This window comes from Lemur catta, chromosome 5 (genome assembly GCF_020740605.2).
Source record: "Lemur catta isolate mLemCat1 chromosome 5, mLemCat1.pri, whole genome shotgun sequence".
Taxonomy (NCBI): Eukaryota; Metazoa; Chordata; class Mammalia; order Primates; family Lemuridae; genus Lemur; species Lemur catta.
Genome location: NC_059132.1, coordinates 48,839,900 through 48,858,080, shown reverse-complemented (window position 1 = coordinate 48,858,080; position 18,181 = coordinate 48,839,900). Strand labels below are relative to the sequence as shown.

Genomic DNA, 18,181 nt, shown 5'->3' with positions numbered 1-18,181 from the left:
CCCAAAGTATCTTCCTGCCTCAGCCTCTCAAGTTGCTAGGGATTACAGATGCCAACCACCATGTCCAGCTTGGATCTTAGGCATCTTTAAGGAAGCATTAGGTAGATGTATAAAGGGAATACTGAATATCCTTTTTGTGTTATGCAGTAAGTCATATATTTTGTGTTTCACATGATCTCTTCCAGGCTCATTCAGAAACATTTTCTACTCAGATAATATAGTCTTGACCTTCAATAAAAAACAAAGATGAGTAACAGAAAGTGTTCGACAAAGGGCACAGGGGGAGAAAATTCTTCTCTTCCATGGCCAGTATTCTGTTATCAGTTGATAGTTTGCACACATCCAGCTTTGAGCAAACTCATAACTGTTAGTTGAGATTTCTCTGAGACCTGGAGTGGGAAGAAGTAAGAGGCATTGCAAATGAACTGGCTGAATCGTGTTTCAGTTCTTTCCACTGAATCTAGGACTGTTAATCCCATTCACACCTGTAGTAATTATGTTGTATAATCACTGAGTAGAGACTCTCCCCCTTGTGTATTCTTATTGAATAGGGAAGACAGATAAATGTCAGCGCTCTGCCCCAAATTAAGATTCCTTCCCATGAAAGAATTCTAGACTCAGAAGGGAAGCTGACATCACCCTGTCCACTCTTGGCTCAAGGCCAGCAAACTCTAGCTTGGTGGTTCCTAATCTATGGGACGTGGTCGCCTGATTAGATGAGGTATTTTAATCCTGGGTTTGCAAGGATTATTTATACACTGCATAAATAATGTTTTATGCCTACACGTACTATTTTTTGAAAGCATGGAGATGTGTAATTATGATTAACAAAATGCAAATTTGCACAAAGGCATTGCTAAATTCATGGAAGTTTTTTAATAATACTAATGCATAATTATTAATAGTATTTCCTCCACCGGTTGCAAAGCTTAACTTTGCCTAGATACAGATTCGCAGTTTTTTTTGTTTTTTGAGACAGAGTCTCACTCTGTTGCCCAGGTTCTAGTGCCATGGCGTCAGCCTAGCTCACAGCAACTTCAAACTCCTGGGCTCAAGTGATCCTCCTGCTTCAGCCTCCTGAGTAGCTGGGACTATAGGCATGCGCCACCACACCCAGCTAATTTTTCTCTCTATATATATTTTTAGCTGTCCATATAATTTCTTTCTATTTTTAGTAGAGACGGGGTCTCACTCTTGCTCAGGCTGGTCTCGAACTCCTGACCTTGAGCAATCCACCCGCCTCGGCCCCCCAGAGTGCTAGGATTACAGGCGTGAGCCACCACACTTGGCCCAGATTTGCAGTTTTTAATAATAAAATGGTCTTCGTGATTTAAAAGTTTGACGGTTGTTGAGAGTGTTGGTGATCTGCGTTTAACTCATGGATGACCTCCTGCTAGCTCTATAAAGTACTGAGATGTTGACATCACCAACTGTTATAACTGGAACAAACATGAGAACCACTCTGCACAAGTCACGATATTCTTATTGCATCCATTCCTGACGCCCTCTGTCTCATGGCATGTACAGTCTAATTGGGGGAAATAGGATATAAGCACACAAAAACTTAAATAACAAGAAAATGCAAGGAGAAAACATATACATGATTATATGTATATATATGTATATATGTATCACAGCTCAAATGCTTTTAGCTCAGAGGAAGAGGGAGGGGGAGAGTGAGGAGAGAGAGAGGGAATGGGAGGGAAGGGAAAGCAAGAGAGAGAGCAGCCAGGGGAGAGAGAGAGGGGGAAGGAGAGAGAGATGGGCAGGGTGGTGAGAGGGAGTGTGTCCCCCAGGAGTCTGGACACCAGGGCAGGTTTTTATAGACTCTTATTCCTGTCTCTGCTAATTGTCACCTGAGTGACCACGGATGGAATACCTGGCCCTGCTGAGCCTCCGTTTTGTCATCAATAAAATCCTGATTATATTACCTTTCTCACATGTTAAGATGAAGATAATTTATGACAAAGTGTAGTAAATGCTTTGTACTGTACCTAGTATACAGTATGTGCAAACCAAATGGTAGCTATTACTTATTCTGTTAGACTGTAAATCCCTCCAGGTTGGGAAGTTTGACTGACTTATTTTTGTTTCCCCAGAATCTAGCACAATGCCTGGCTCATCATAGGTACTCAAAAAAAAAAAAAAAGGTAGGATGAATTTTAAAAAATGAACCATGGGCTTTGGTGGCCTAGGAGGGTGTCGTGGAGAGCAAGGCTTGAGGCAAATGTAACAATGCGGGGAGAAGGCAGGAGGGAGGGGACTGCACCGAGAGACGACATGAACCAGTCGCCGAGGCAGGAAATGCGACGGGTGCACAGGTGCCCGGGCGGTCAGGTGCGGAGGACTCCGGCTCCGCGTGCCAGGCCGGGGAGCGCGGGTCTTTTCTGCCGACAGTGGGGAATCAATGAAGATTTCTGAGGTGGAGAATGACATGAGGAGAGGCCTTCTCAGAGCGTGTGTGGTGCAGATGGCAGAAAGGAAGGGGACCATCCATTCTAAGCATGAAGCCGGCAAGTGCGGGGAACAACCGTGGAAAGAAAGAGGGCACGAGGATGTTAAGGGGAGGGCAGTGGTCCCTACATCTGCTCTATCCTCTCTGAATTCTTAATGTGGCCATTTAAACTGGCAGTCCCCAACCTTTTTGGCACTAGGGACCGGTGTCGTGGAAGGCAATGTTTCCACAGACGGGCGTGGGGGGCTGAGGCAGGGCAAGGGGGGGATGGTTTCGGACAAATCTCATAAGGAGGACACAGCCTGGATCCCGCGCGTGCACAGTTCACGGTGGGGCTGGTGCCTTGAGATCTAACCGCGGCTCGTCTGACCGCAGGCGGCGTAGGTGGCTATGCCACCGATGGGAGCGGGGAGGGACGGAGCCTCGCTGGCGCTAGCTGGCTGCCGCCACTCACCTCCCGGGGACTGCAGATGTAACCCATCTACCAACGTGCACACTGACTCTTGAATTACAAGATAACATTTTGAAAATCACTGTGGATGAATATCCAATTGGAGAAGAAACCACCTCAAGTTGGAGGGATTGATACATGAGAAGTGTGGAGCACGTGGCATGAACTGAGACAAAAAGTACAAGCGATTTGATGACCAGTCTTTTTTTTTGCCTAGAGACTTGGGACGATCAAGAGTGGTGAGGGTTCCGATAGGCAATGCGTGGGGAATAATCTATAAAATGTGGAACCGAACACGGGTGGCTACCCTGCCAATGAGAGACACTCACTGCATGGACAGAGGTGACCGGGAGACCAGCAATAGGGGCAGGACTGACGGAGAGGACACGGAGAGGGGATATCAGCTGGTTTTACCTGCGGCGAGGCCTGTGGGGCAGAGCCAGCTTGGCGACTCCCCATTCTCTGCCGCAGAACCAGGGCCCAACATAACATCCGCTTCCCCTCCGCTTTCCACGGAGACCACCCTTCCCCCCACTACAGTTTCTATGGACACCTCCATTCCCCCCTCCTCGCTTTCCTTTGAGACCTCCCTTCCCCCTCCTCATTTGCCATGGAGACTCCCCATACCCTCCAGTTTCCATGCAGACCTCCTCTTTCCCTTCCACTTCGACGGACACCTCCCTCCCCGCTCCACTTTCCATGGAGACCTCCCTGCCCCCTCCTTATTTCCTTGGAGAACTCCCTTCCTCCTCCTCATCTTTCACAGAGACCTCCCTACTCCGAGTTCCCTTCCCCCTCCACTTTCCATGCAGACCTCCCTTCTCCCTCCTCACTAGCCTTGCACACCTCCCTTCCTGTTCCTATATCTTCCATCCGCCTCCTCACTTCTCATGGAAACCTCCCTTCCCCCTCGTCACTTGCCATGGAGACCTCCCTTCCCCCCCCAAGACCTCCCATCCCCCTTCTCACTATCTATGGAGACTGCCAATCCCCCTCCTCACTTGCCTTGGAGACTCCCCTCCCCCTCCTCACTTGCCATGGAGACTCCCATCCCCCTCCTCACTAGCCATTGAGACCACCCTTCACCCTCCTCACTTGCCATGGACACCTCCCCTCCCCCTCCTCACTTGCCTTGGAGATTTCCCTCCCCCTCCTCACTTGCCTTGGAGATTTCCCTCCCCCTCCTCACTTGCCATGGACACCTCCCCTCCCCCTCCTCACTTGCCAAGGACACCTCCCTTCCCTGTCAACTGTCCGGAGACTGGGAGGACTTAGTGGAGCCTGGCCAGGGGAGACAGAGCAGGGTGCCTGCTTTTGTTACATTTCTAGGATAGAGGTTTGTCTTTCTGGAGGAAGTTATTGTTTCTTAAAGGGACCATGTCTAGGAAAAAAGGTACAGACTGAAAAAAAAAATAAAGAAGAAAAATAAGGACTTTTTTCTTCCACACTCTTAGGGGGATTTCATTATTCATTTATCATACTTATTGAATTAAAAAATAGCTACTGTCTTCTTCCATTAAGTACCATGTTCATTGCCTATTCAACTTCCATTGATGACATGACATCCTCTGAGAGTTTGTGTGAGCACCAGGGATGAGGTAAGAACACCCAGTTCAATAATGCCTTTCCTGTGACAAAGGAAGATGCCCTTAGGGCTAGGCATTTTCTTGGGTTTTTAAAAATTCTTTGGAGAATTAGATAAATCCAAGAACACAGGGACAAAATCACATGTAGTGTTTTCCTAAAGAAGTTTACCAAAAGTAAGATGCTCTAGGCCAGAACTAGAAATTTAGCATAAATCTGGTTTGAAAACTTGGGTAAAGATGTAACAAATAGCACTGGGGAATTTGTACGCAAATGTGAAAAGCAGGTGGCCTTTCACCTTTCTTACACAGAACTGGTGTCTTCAGTTGGTACAAACATTTGAGGTAACAATTCGGCCCTTTTTTGGGGAAGTTGAAGATTCATATACCCTGTGGCCCAGCCGTTCCACCCTTGGATGAACCTACAAGGAAAACCAGAAAACACATCGAAGGATGTTCAGAGTAGACCTGTTTGTAAGGGCAAAAATTTATAAATGAACTAAATGTCCTTCAACAGCAGAAAAGATAAATCCATTATAATATGTCCATACAACCCAACGTTATTAAACCAACAAAATGGAAGATGAACTATAGCAACCTGCAACAAAATGAATGAATCTTAAAAATACAATACTGAGTGAGAAAGTTCAACACAAGAAGTTACATGCAACATTAAGTCCTTTTACAATGTTAGAAACAATAAAATTAAAGAAACTTTTCCAGAATGGGTATATGTGTGATAAAACTACATAACACACATAGACATACCAAGAAATGATTGGTAAACTGCAGAGTCAACATTCAGGATTGTTAGCTCAGGTCAGTGGACGTAAATTACACCTGTTCGGGTGGTGGGTAGGTGGATGTTCTACACATTATTTTACAAATAGGGCAATGGGGGCATACAGGGACCAATGATGGGTGTGTGTCATGAACTTAATGTATGATTAATCCATTTCTGTACATCTGGGTGGGGTCGGGTTGGAGGCAAGCTGTCATAGGTCTTGCAGGACACAGACAGACCTGATAGCTTTTCAGATAGAACTACAGGCTGAGTAGACAGAGGAATGGAGTAGATACATTATTAGAGTTTATTATCCAGTGTCTGGCAGGATAATGAGTGCTATGAAGGACTGTACTCTTGCTCCAGGGAGTTTTCAGCCCATTCCAGACAAAACAATAGAGACATTGAATCTGAGTTAAGTATTACAGCTCTGGAGTCTGTTGTTTTTATTGTATTTTTCTGACTATAAAGTTATTGTAACAAATGTTTTTATTGTATTTTTCTGACAATAAAGTTATTGTAAAGACAAAAATTTGGAAAATACCGAAAAGTATGAAGAAGAAAATCTATTCATTATTCCAAAACCCAGAGATCATCACTGTTAACTTTTCAATGCACTTGCCTCCTGTGGACTACTGTTGGGTGAGAACCACTGCACTATCTTCCGTTGTATATTTTCTTTTTTTTTTTGAGACAGAGTCTCACTCTATTGCCCTGGCTAGAGTGCCATGGCATCAGCCTAGCTCACAGCAACCTCCAACTCCTGGGCTCAAGCAGTCCTACTGCCTCAGCCTCCCGAGTAGCTGGGACTACAGGCATGCACCACCATGCCCAGCTAACTTTTTCTATATATTTTTAGTTGTCCGGTTAATTTCTTTCTATTTTTTAGTAGAGACGGGGTCTCGCTTTTGCTCAGGCTGGTCTTGAACTCCTGACCTCGAGTGATCCTCCCGCCTTGACCTCCCAGAGTGCTAGGATTACAGACGTGAACCAACCTCCATTGTATATTTTCTGACCAAGGCAACCCAGCAAAATGATTCAGACCTTGGGTCTTTTAGAGTGAGAAGAGCTGAATTTGGATCCCAGCTTTGTATATACCAGCTGGGTTCCCTTGGGAAGTCAATTACCTTCCCTAGCCCTCAGCCAGGTCATGGTAACACCTGGGTTTGTTCTGAGGCTTAACCGAGATGAAACACGGAGCAATTAGCAATTACAGTGTTTGACACACAGTCAACCTTCAATGAGAGCTGTGATTTATTATTAAAATGATGTGTCAGGTTAGGGGCAGTGATATTCATTTAGTTAAAAGATGGAAACTTTTAACTTGGAAAAGGTCCCCGAATAGCAGAAGGGATTCCAGGGTTATGAAAGTGGGAAGGGCTATGTTATTTTAGGCCTGAAGATAGCCTGGTGGGTGACTTCCAATATGTCAAGACTGAAAGCTGCCCCAGAGGATTTGAGAGCCCAGGGAAAGAAACTTAAGCTGCTTTTTCAGCATAATATGAGGTTTACTTCTTCTCTGGTGAGAAAAAGAGCCTTCAACTTGAGAAGAGGACTGGGTAGTGGTGGAAGTGACAGTGAGCCAGCGGTGCCATCTTTCAAGCCTTCATCTTGGCGGCAGCAACCCTCTGAGGACAATAATGTACTCTATTTCTCCTGCACTGGGACCGAGCACGAATGGCACTTGGGTTGAACCCCGAAAATTTATGTTGTAAAATGATGGGACATCTTGACTGCTGAAGGTTCTGTAAAATGTACAAAGGACTAGAGTGGCTTTGGACTTCTCAACAGCAACTCTGCAAACCGAAGATAACGGAACAATGTTTCCAATAATCTAAGGGACAATTTTTTTTTTTTTTAATTGAGGTAAGGTCTCACTAAGTTGCCTAGGCTCAACTCCTGGGCTCAAGCCATCCTCCTGCCTCAGCCTCCCAAGTAACTGGGGTTACAGGCGTGCACCACAGTGCCCAGCAGAGGGACAATTATTTCTGAACTAGAATTCAGTATCTGGCCAAATGATCAATGAAGTGTGTAATGGAATAAGGACACTTTCAGACACGTAAGTTCTCAAAAAATTTACCACCCATGTACTGTTTGTGAGTAGAGTTGGTGGAAGATGTGTGCCACCAAAATGAGGAAGTAAACCAAGAAATTGAAAGGCACTGGACTCGCAAGACAGAGGGTCCAGCCAACACACGGCAGGCGGAGGAGATGATGGTGAAGAGAGATCCCACCTCAACAGCTGAGAAGCAGGTCTGGGGGGTATCAACTCAGACTGGAGCAAGCCAGAAGATTCTAGGAAAGATTCCTTCCAGGAATTAAATTAATAGAATAACTGATGTGAATGTTTGTATGGAGAAAATACTCAACTAAGGGACAGTGTGGGGATAAATTAAGAATAATAACAGACAACTAAGAAAACAGGGGGGAAAAAAAGATGTATTAACTCTAGGGGATGGGGAAGTTGTAAAGGAAAAGTTTATGATCATTTTACTACTTAAAAACAACATAGCAGGCCGGGCGCAGTGGCTCACGCCTGTAATCCTAGCCCTCTGGGAGGCCGAGGTGGGTGGATTGCTCGAGGTCAGGAGTTCGAGACCAGCCTGAGCGAGACCCTGTCTCTACTAAAAATAGAAATAAAAATTATCTGGACAACTAAAAATATATATAGAAAAAATTAGCCGGGCATGGTGGCACATGCCTGTAGTCCCAGCTACTGTGGAGGCTGAGGTAGTAGGATCCCTTAAGCCCAGGAGTTTGAGGTTGCTGTGAGCCAGGCTGACGCCACGGCACTCACTCTAGCCCGGGCAACAGAGCGAGACTCTGTCTCAAAAAACAACAACAACAACAAAAAAAAAACATAGCAGTGTTATTTACAATAGCCAAAAGGTGGAAGCAATCCAGATATCCATCAACTGATGAATGGATAAACAAAATGTGATATAGTCATACAATGGAATATTATTTAGTCGAATAAAGGAAGGAAATTCTGATACATGCTATGATATGGATGAACTTCGAAGATATTGCGCTCAGTGAAATGTCCAGTCACAAAAGGACAAGTACTGTAGGATTCCACTTATGTGAGGTACCTAGAGTGGTCAAATTTGTAGAGGCAGAAAGCAGGGGGTGGTTACCAGGGGCCATGGGGGTGGGGAATGGGGAGTCAGCATTTAATGGGGACAGAGTTTCTATGCGATGATGAAAACGTTCTGGAAATGGATGATAGTGATGGTTGTGCAACAATGTGAATGTACTTAATACCACTCAGTTGTACACTTAAAAATGACTAAAAGGATGAGTCTTATGTGTATTTTAGCATAATAAAAAAATCTTTAAAAAAACAAACAAAAATACCCTGTAAGGTGCCATACAAATGAATGAAATTATAATTATTTTTCTCATAGTGATAAATATCAGATTTTAAAGAATCAGGTGTTAGGATCTCACTTTCATTTTCAAAACCAGGTGTAAAAACTACCTTTTTCTTATAAAATTACATATCTTTATTTTTAAAATTTGTGGTTAGAAACATATACCCCAACAAATAATCTTCTGTGCATCTGTCTTCCAGGGATAACTAATATGCCTTAAGATTACTTTATATGTCTCTTCTAACATACAATTTTTAGTGTAAAAAATCTGACCATACTACATATATGGCTTAAAAGTTGCTTTTAAAAAAACTTTACAACACATTTTGCCTTTTTTTCACATCTTTGTCTATATAAACACACTCATTTTCTCAACTTTGATTTTTAATAACTCTAGGATCAAGATATATTTCATATTAATATAAGTGCCTCTTAAAAAGACAAGTCCCTCTGTAGTTAAAAAGGTTTTCAAAAGCCTACTTCTGTATTTCATATTTTCTCAGAGACATTAAATGTTGTTGATTTTTGTTTTAAGAACAAAGTAATTCCAATTTTAAATCGTGAGATTATTTTTTTCCTTATTCGGTAAAGCAAAATAAAAGCTTGTTTAGAGATGACAGATGATGTTTCTTCTGCTTGCCTTGGTGGGAAAGGACTCAAGGTGCTTTGCTCAACTCCACCCGCAGCCAAACTGCTAAGCAGTTAAACTCAGGGAGCAGTCAGACAGGTTTAACGAGAATGATGTGTCCCACTCCACCCCCACCTTTGCAAGACAGAACTGCTTCACGGGTTTGTTGAAACTGCTGTGAAACGGTGCTATAACTTTTTCCTATATCTGAAATGTTTCTATCTCATGCCAGCATGGTTTAAATGTTTCAGATTAACATTCTGCAAATGAGTACAAAATACGAAAATAAGTTAGATCTGCTGCTGTGGGCATTGACTTATCACAAGAGAAGAGAATCTGTTGGGTTCTGCTGATTTGCATGATTTTTTTCTTGAATCCAACTCTTGCTAAAGGGAAGCTTTCTCCATTGGAGGTTTGCAGTCAGTTTACTTAAATTGTGAGGAGCTTGTTAAAGAAACATGAAGCAGCCCAGTTCTCTTAGAGTTTCCCAAGTACAAATGGCCCATGTATTACTGAAGGTTTTAGGAGGAAACTCCCCTCTTTCTGAGGTCTGCAGCCCTGTGCTCCAGGTTACCAAAGGATCGAAGGATTCTTGGGAAGACCCTATAGAAAGTTGCCAGCACGTGACAGGGCAGGATCGTCTTTCTAAGTACTATTTGGTGGTGGTTGTAACTTCCCTCCACTAAGTGATTGTTTCCCATCCACAATGAATGCTATTTGCCATTGATGTGAAAAGTTCTAGAACAAGAGTGGATCACTCTCATGGAAAGCCCCAGGATCTGCACCTTGCCCCTTTCAAAAAGCCTTTTTAAAAAAAACAAATGCTTGCTATAACAAATTCCCTCTCCCCAAATCCTACAAAAACAAACAAAAAATGCCACCAGAAAATAGTGTACACCTTTAAAAGTAATGTTAACAGGATGTTTTACATGAGGCTAGAAAATACTCATGATATAATACTAAATTAAGAAGCGGAATATAAACCTGTATATAGAATCTAATATCAGTTAGGTAAAAAACTCACTGAGGGGAAAAACTGGAAGGAAATCTACCAAAAATGCTTAGCATAATTGCCTTGTCTGGTTGGTATAATTACAGATGAAATTCTCTTAGCTTCTCTCCATTCCCTTTTGCCTTTTCTGAGTATTTTACAGGGGGCTGTTTCACATTTTATCTCTTGTTTTAAATGTTAGGACCACTGAAGATAGAAACATAGACATTTTCCTTCTTGTTTAATCTCTCTTATGCTGACACTTCTCTCTGCACCAGGGAGACCATGTGTGTGCAGTAGATACTTCATGATTAAGATGATAATGCTTGCAGAAACTTGTTATTGCCTGTGAATGTCTAGGATTTGGGAGATGGTCACTTTAGAAACTGGATTACACATCATTTGCATTATATTCCACCCAAAGTTAGATGTCAGATCGTTTATGGCATAGTTTTTCATTCTTCTTTTATGTTGTTCAATATACGAATCCCCAATTTCACTTTTTCTAAACAATGGCAGCTACGTTCAAATACATGCACTATGATTGGGGGATATCAAGAAAGACAATCACCTTATGGTAGCAATACAACTAAAAATAGCAAAAGGGGCGCTAGAGCCTGTAATCCCAGCTACTTGGGAGGCTAAGGCAGGAGGGTCCCTTGAGCCCAGGAGTTCCAGTCCAGCCTGGGCAACAGAGTAAGCCCCTGTCTGTAATATATATATATATATATAATAAGAGTAATAATTTCAGGCTTATTACTTTATAGTTTCTGCATATCCAGACATCCCATGCTTCTGGCACAGGAAAATAACAACGAATTTTGTGGTTTCAAGTTTGTACCAAATCATTGCTCAGAAATGTGTTCTTTCTTTCTTTTTTTTTTTTTTAATGGGATATGGTCTTATTTAACTCAAAAAATCTTATTTTTGGCGGGGCTCAGACTTAGAAGTAGATGCTCTCAGAGAGGACAGCCTACGTCTCTTGACAATCTGTTGCTGGTGATTTTCTTTGGCCTCCTTCATTCTCTTGGCCAAAAGTTTAGCATATTCTGCAGCCTCTTCCTTATTTTTCTTAGTATGCTGTTTCTTCAGAGCAATACGCCTGCATTTATGTTGCAGGACACATGGAGTTACAAGTCGCTGAATCTTGGGTGCTTTGGTCCTAGGTTTCTTACCTTCTTTGTTTAAGGCCTTCCTTATAACATAATGGCAAACATCATCTTCTTTAGGCAGATTGAAAAGTTTGCGGATTCTGCTAGCTCTTTTGGGCCCCAGATGACAAGGTATTGTAGTATGAGTCAGTCCAGGGATATCCTTCGCTCCTTTTTTTACAATAACCAAGTTGAGAACGCTCAGGTTGGCATCCACAATACAACCCCGAACAGATGTGCGCTTGCTTTCTCCACTTCTCCTTGGTCTATAACAGGAATACCCCTTACTTACTCAGTAGCAGGTGAACATGGCCATGGGTCAAGACACCCTGCTTCACGAGGAAACCTTGCTTGTCATTCCCACCGATTCGGACTACGTAGCCCTTCCATTCTTCACCCAGAGCGTCGGCAGCTAATTCCGTGGCCATACGCTTCTCACAGAAAGTATGAAATTTTTGATCATCGTCCACTTCAATGAGTTTCTGGCAGCTGGTGGCTGGGAAGGAGATATTCAGCTTCATCTTGAAGCAGCTGATCGCCTCTGAGGCGCCACGAGAAAGAGAAGAAATGTGTTCTTTCATGCCTGACGGGACAGGAATTTTGACATAGTGGAAAGGGCAGGAGATTAGACACAGACAGAATTCTGCTATTTTAGATATCAAGTAACTCAGGGAAGTTTCTTAACCTCTCTGGGACTTACTATTTTCTTTCTATTAAAAGGTGGGGCTTGGTTTATGTTGGTGCTTAGATTGAGGAAATGCCTCTGGGGCCGGAGCAGGCCTGGTCCCGGTGCAGTGGGTGGGGACTGGCCTACAACCAGTCTGGTACCACCGCGATCTGTTCCCGCTACTGGCTGTTCTCCTAGGGTTTCATTTGGAGAAAGAGTTCTGAGGCTCTACAAGTTTTTAGAACAACTGGTAGAAAAGTTCTTTAAGGCAGCCTTTGTTTCTGTTATTCTCTATAGAATATAAATTTTGAAGTCCTTTAGTAAAAGCTGATTAGCTATTCATAAGATTCTTCATGTTGCTATTAGCACGTTATATAGTCACATGGTGTTTGGTGATAACTGAGTTTACCGGCAATAATCTGCATCTTGACTTTATATTTATAGAAGTTTGAGTATGTGTTCAATCCCAGCATGTTAAATAGATTGACAGTCCCTCACAATCATGAAAAGCTTAGAAAATTACTTTGAGAGTACATTAAAAAGGTTAACTTATTTGGCTCTTGTATCATATGTATTGACGGTGTGGCTCGCCCACTAAAATAAATGTGAGCTATTGTTTAGGTTGTTGGGTTAAAGTCACTTTACTATGGGTGTGGGTCACCCCTGTGTAGTCACAGCTGTGCTAGCCATCACTGGTACCCTTCACCTCCAGCCTCCCATCTAGCAAACTTGGACTTTTTTTTGAGACAGAGCTCACTCTTTTGCCCTGGCTAGGGTGCAGTGGCGTCATTGTAGCTCACTGCAACCTCAAACTCCTAGGCTCAAGCAATCTTTCTGCTTCAGCCTCCTGAGTAGCTAGGACTACAGGTGTGACCCATGACACCTGGCTACTGGCTACTTTTTCTATTTTTAGTAGAGAGGGGGTCTCAGGGTCTCGTTCTTGTTCAGGCTGGTCTCAAACTCCTGAGCTCAAAAGCAATCCTCTTGCCTCAGCCTCCCACAGTGCCGGGATTACAGGTGTGACTCAACGAGCCTGGCCAAATTTGGACTCTTAATGAAAAAGAGGATCAGGCAGGAAAGGGTGGTTAAATCCTCAGCATCCATGCTACGCAGGTAAAGGCAGTCAAAAAACATACTCTCAAAACACAAAGGATAGCACAACTTATTTGTGCAAAACCAAAACAAGCGGCAGCAATTAAAAAAAAGCAAACTCATCACTGCAGTGACAGAAAATAAGATGTTCGCCTTGGCTATTTATTTCTAAAAAGTTAACCACACTCCCATAGCAAGAATGAAAATCACTATAAACAGAAAAATTCTCCTGTTCCTGAAGAACACTTAAACCAATGAAAATACAGATAGTTCTAGGCTTTCTTCAATGGAAGCTTTAAACAGTTTCAACAACTTTAGGAGAGATCAGTCTTATTTTTGTATAACAAGATCCTAGATTTCATTATTTCTGGAGGATTCTAATTTATTCATACAAATGGAAGAGAAAGAAAGAGTAAAATACACATATGTATTCCATCACTAAAAATGTAATTGTCTGCCATTTTATTAGGCATTTTCTTTACTTCACCTTATGGTTTCAATCCTAACTTCTTTAGTTCTGATTTATTAAAAATGCTACTTTCCCGACAGGCAGAACAGTTATTTTAACTCACAGGCTGTAAATCTTTGTGTGATGAAGGAATATCATTCACCAACAAAGAGATATAGCAGAGTTCCCATGGGATTGAGCAAGTAAATGATTCCCCTTAATCTTGCTGAAATCAAAGTGTTCTGTTTAGCTTTTAAAATCTGCTCCAGTATGACTAATACCTCTTTTCTAACTTCAAGGTCATTTCTAAGGTCAGACAGAGAGAAAGTTGCCTGTCAGTGATCTGTCTCTATCAGCACGAGGGGAGCTATCTATGAGTGGCAGGGAAAAAATAGCTGACCTTAGGCAGGGCAGCTGGTGAAAACTTTGCCAGACTTTGGATTCTGAACTTTTAAAACCTACTTGTGAGAAAGAAACTACTTTTAAACCCCTTTGCTGTGCGCCCACAATTCTATAAATATACCTTTATTATAGCATACCTAACATTGTGTTGTAATTATTTGTTTTCCTATTGCAGAATTTCATATCCTACAGACCAAGAGCTGTGCCTTATTCATCTTTGTATGTCTAGCACTGAGCCTATTGTGTGGCACACAGTAGATTTTCAATAACTACTTTTAATTAATTAATTTATTTTTATTTTAGTTTTTGAGACAGAGTCTCACTCTGTTACCCGGGCTAGAGTGCCATGGCGTCAGCCTAGCTCACAGCAACCTCAAACTCCTGGGCTCAAGCAATCCTCCTGCCTCAGCCTCCTGAGTAGCTGGGACTACAGGCACGTGCCACCATGCCGGGCTAATTTTTCTATATATATTTTTAGTTGTCCATATAATTTCTTTCTATTTTTTTAGTAGAGACAGGGTCTCGCTGTTGCTTAGGTTGGTCTCGAACTCCTGAGCTCAAACAATCCACCGGCCTCGGCCTCCTAGAGTGCTAGGATTACAGGCGTGAGCCACCGCGCCTGGCCTCAATAACTACATTTTAAATCAATGCATGTTAAATGTCTTCAAGAGGGAAGCTTACTGATTCACATGTGGGATAAGAATGGGAAGAAACATTAAAGGTTAAAATTTCACATCCAACAGGGAGGGTGCCATGGCTCACGCCTGTAATCCTAGTACTTTGGGAGGCCCAGGCGAGAGGATGGCTTGAGCTCAGGAGTTCGAGACCAGCCTGAGCAAGAATGAGATCCCCGTCTCTACTAAAAATAGAAAAAGTAGCCCAGTAGCCAGGTGTCCTGGGATGTGCCTGTAGTCCCAGCTACTTGGGAGGCCGAGGCAGGAAGGTTGCTTGAGCTCAGGAGTATGAGGCTGCAGTGAGCAATGATGACACCATTGCACTGAACACAGGGTGACAGAGTGAGGTTCTGTCTCAAAAAAAAAAAGGAAAATCTCACATCCAACGAAGAGCTTTTGCTTTAATGGATGGTACCTTAGCTTCACAGTTTTCAAGAACGTTCACATATTTTAACTCATTCGACTCTCACTGTAGATCTGGAAAGTTGGTAGGGCAAGTATTATTATTAAATATTTCCATTTTGCACGTGAAGAAAAAGAGCCCTTGCCCAAGTAGTTAGTAGGACTATATAGCAGGACTATGGGCCTGTGAGCCCCAGTCTTCATCATGAGATGAGCCAACCTAGTGACTGATGTGTGTATGGGAGAATTCCATCTGTTTAGCACACCAATCCATTTATTTCATCCTCTTATCTTCCTTTATCACCCTTAGAAAAAGATAAATAAAAGCCATTGTCTTCTCAGACCTGGCCTGTTAGGTTCTTGGGAATGCCTGGACAAGTGCAGGAAGCAATTAAGACCTGGCCAGGAAGTGATGGCAGCCAGAGGCATGTGACTGGTGGGTTGTGCTTTTCACCTCTTCCCCTGCTTTGTAAACAGATTCCAACAGCTCTGGGAGTCTGGGTGGTGTTTGGGAGCCTGGTTCCTACTACTAAATGTGAGCTCTTAGGGGGCCCCTTGGTGGAGAAGAGCTTTCGTCACCACTTGGAGATGGTTCATAGATATGTGTGTTGTTTTTAAGGAGAATTCTACTGTGCAATTGCATGCCCTTTTTATTACACGTTATTAGAAAAGAGGAATCCCTGAATTTTTAAAATCGATGTTTTACTATAGCACTTTTTAGGACAATTGCTGTGCCTTATTCATCTTCGTATTTTGCAGAGTTTGGCATTGGTCCTCCCATATAGTAGGTTATAATTACTTGCTGAACAAATGAGGTGTGTAGAGGGAAAACATCGTAAATCAAATTTTGTACATTATGCACTAACACCGTGAAATGGCCTCTCTGCCCTCCAACCAATGAATACCGTGGGCTGTCTGTACAGGGGCTGACTTCCAGCCACTGATTCCATTTCAGAAAAAACACTGTCTTGTCTGTACATCAGTGTTTGCACAGGTTGAGCATCCCTAATCTGAAAATTGGAAATCCAAAATGCTCCAAAGTCTAAAACCTTTTTCTTTTTTGAGAAAGAATCTCACTCTGTCGCCCTGGCTAGAGTACAGTGGTGTGATCATAGCTCACAACGACCTTGAACTCCTGAGCTCAAGTGATCCTCTCACCTCGGCCTCCCAGAGTGCTAGGATTACAGGTGTGAGCCACCATACCCGGCCTCAAAATCTGAAACTTTTTGAGCAGTGGGAAATTCCACACCTGACCTCCCGTGATGGGTTGCAGTCAAAACTTTGTATCATGCACAAAATTATAAAAAATATTATATAAAATTACCTTTGGCGGCCGGGCGCGGTGGCTCATGCCTGTAATCCTAGCACTCTGGGAGGCCGAGGCGGGTGGATTGCTCGAGGTCAGGAGTTCGAGACCAGCCTGAGCAAGAGTGAGACCCCGTCTCTTCCAAAAATAGAAAGAAATGATTTGGACAGCTAAAGATCTATATAGAAAAAATTAGCTGGGCATGGTGGCGCATGCCTGTAGTCCCAGCTACTCGGGAGGCTGAGGCAGTAGGATCGCTTAAGCCCAGGAGTTTGAGGTTGCTGTGAGCTAGGCTGACGCCACGGCACTCACTCTAGCCCGGGCAACAAAGCGAGACTCTGTCTCAAAAAAAAAAAAATAAAATAAAATAAAATTATCTTTGGCTATGTGTACAAGGTATATATGAAACATAAATGAATACCATGTTTAGACCAGGGTCCCATACCCAAGATATTATATTTCATTATGTATGTGCAAATAGTCCAAAATTCTGGTCCCGAGCATTTCGGATAAGAGATACTCAACCTGTGTAATCATTTAAACACTTGACCACATTTCCCTTTATTAAAGATTAGAGGAAACTGAGACAATGGTGGAAATTATTGGGTGTTCGAACAGTGTTAAACTTTATCTCATTGTATGTTTGACTCCTTGAATTTAAGCTCTTCAACTGTGAAGAAAAAGAAACATTTTGTCAAAGATCGGGCTAAAAAAATGGAGGTGTCATTAGAAGTGCTATAATATGGCAAATTTTAGAAAACTCCCCCAACTCTGTTTACAACATGCAAATGGATTAATAGTTTGATTTTTATTTTTTGTTTTCAGTTCATAAACATTTCTGAAATACATTGTATACAAAGGTAAGGTAGCTGGCATTGTCTAGGAAGATGAGAAATACTTATTACAAATATTTTTAAAGGGTATATAATAAAGAGTAATTTAAGTTTCCCACATTATATTAATAGCAACAGCTTCTATCTAAAACCAGTTCAAAGAGACTGCGGTGTAGTTAACACTCAGCCACTAACTGGGAGTGGCCCCCGAGTAGGTTGCTGGAATGTTCTGGCTCAAAGTTACTCGTCTGTACCAAGCGGATGATATCGGTCCAGCGTTCTCTGCCGCCCTGAAGCTCAAGCCGCAGGAGGGCCTCTGCCACTGCCCGTGCAAAGACCTCTGAGTTCCAAAAGGGACCCGGCACGGGGAGGTGCTCAGGGGCCCACGAGAGACAAACATCCCCAAAGTTCCTTTAAAAAATTTGGAAACCGGGTCTGGGGGTCGAAGTGTTACAATTTCTCACTTAAAATGACCATCAAAAGGGAAAATAAAAGAAATCGCAACTTATATTTTCATGTTATCCCGTGAAAACAATAGTTGTAGGCGTTCCCGTCGTTATCTTTCTGCCAAAGAAATGAATTATTTATAGTGAACACTTTGCCAGAAAGTGGCGGTTCTCTGTAAAAGTCGCTTTTACACGTCGGAAATCGGACTTCTGAGGCAAATTCCTGAATTACTGGAATAAAAGAAAACAAACAAAAAGGCCCCCCAAACAAAATCCATCAACTAAGCGTTCTCTCCTCAACCGTGTTTCCATTCAAAGCTCTGTTGGCAGCGTTTCCAGGGATGAACAAAGGTAAATGTTTGATAAGTAATTGTCCAATCAAGTGGCCCTTCCATTCCAGCTTATTTCCACCCCGGGGACCGAAGAAATCCTCAAAAGCCGGGCCACGCTTTCCTCTCCAGGGCTGCCCGAACGCTGAGTGCAGTGGTCCCCGC

At 42.8% G+C, this 18,181-nt stretch overlaps 1 pseudogene; it reads right to left on the bottom strand.

Annotated features, from left to right (window-relative positions):
- Positions 1-11,187: 11,187 nt before the first annotated feature.
- On the bottom strand, positions 11,188-11,996 carry LOC123638246 (annotated as a pseudogene).
- Between the last annotated feature and the right edge of the window lie 6,185 nt (positions 11,997-18,181).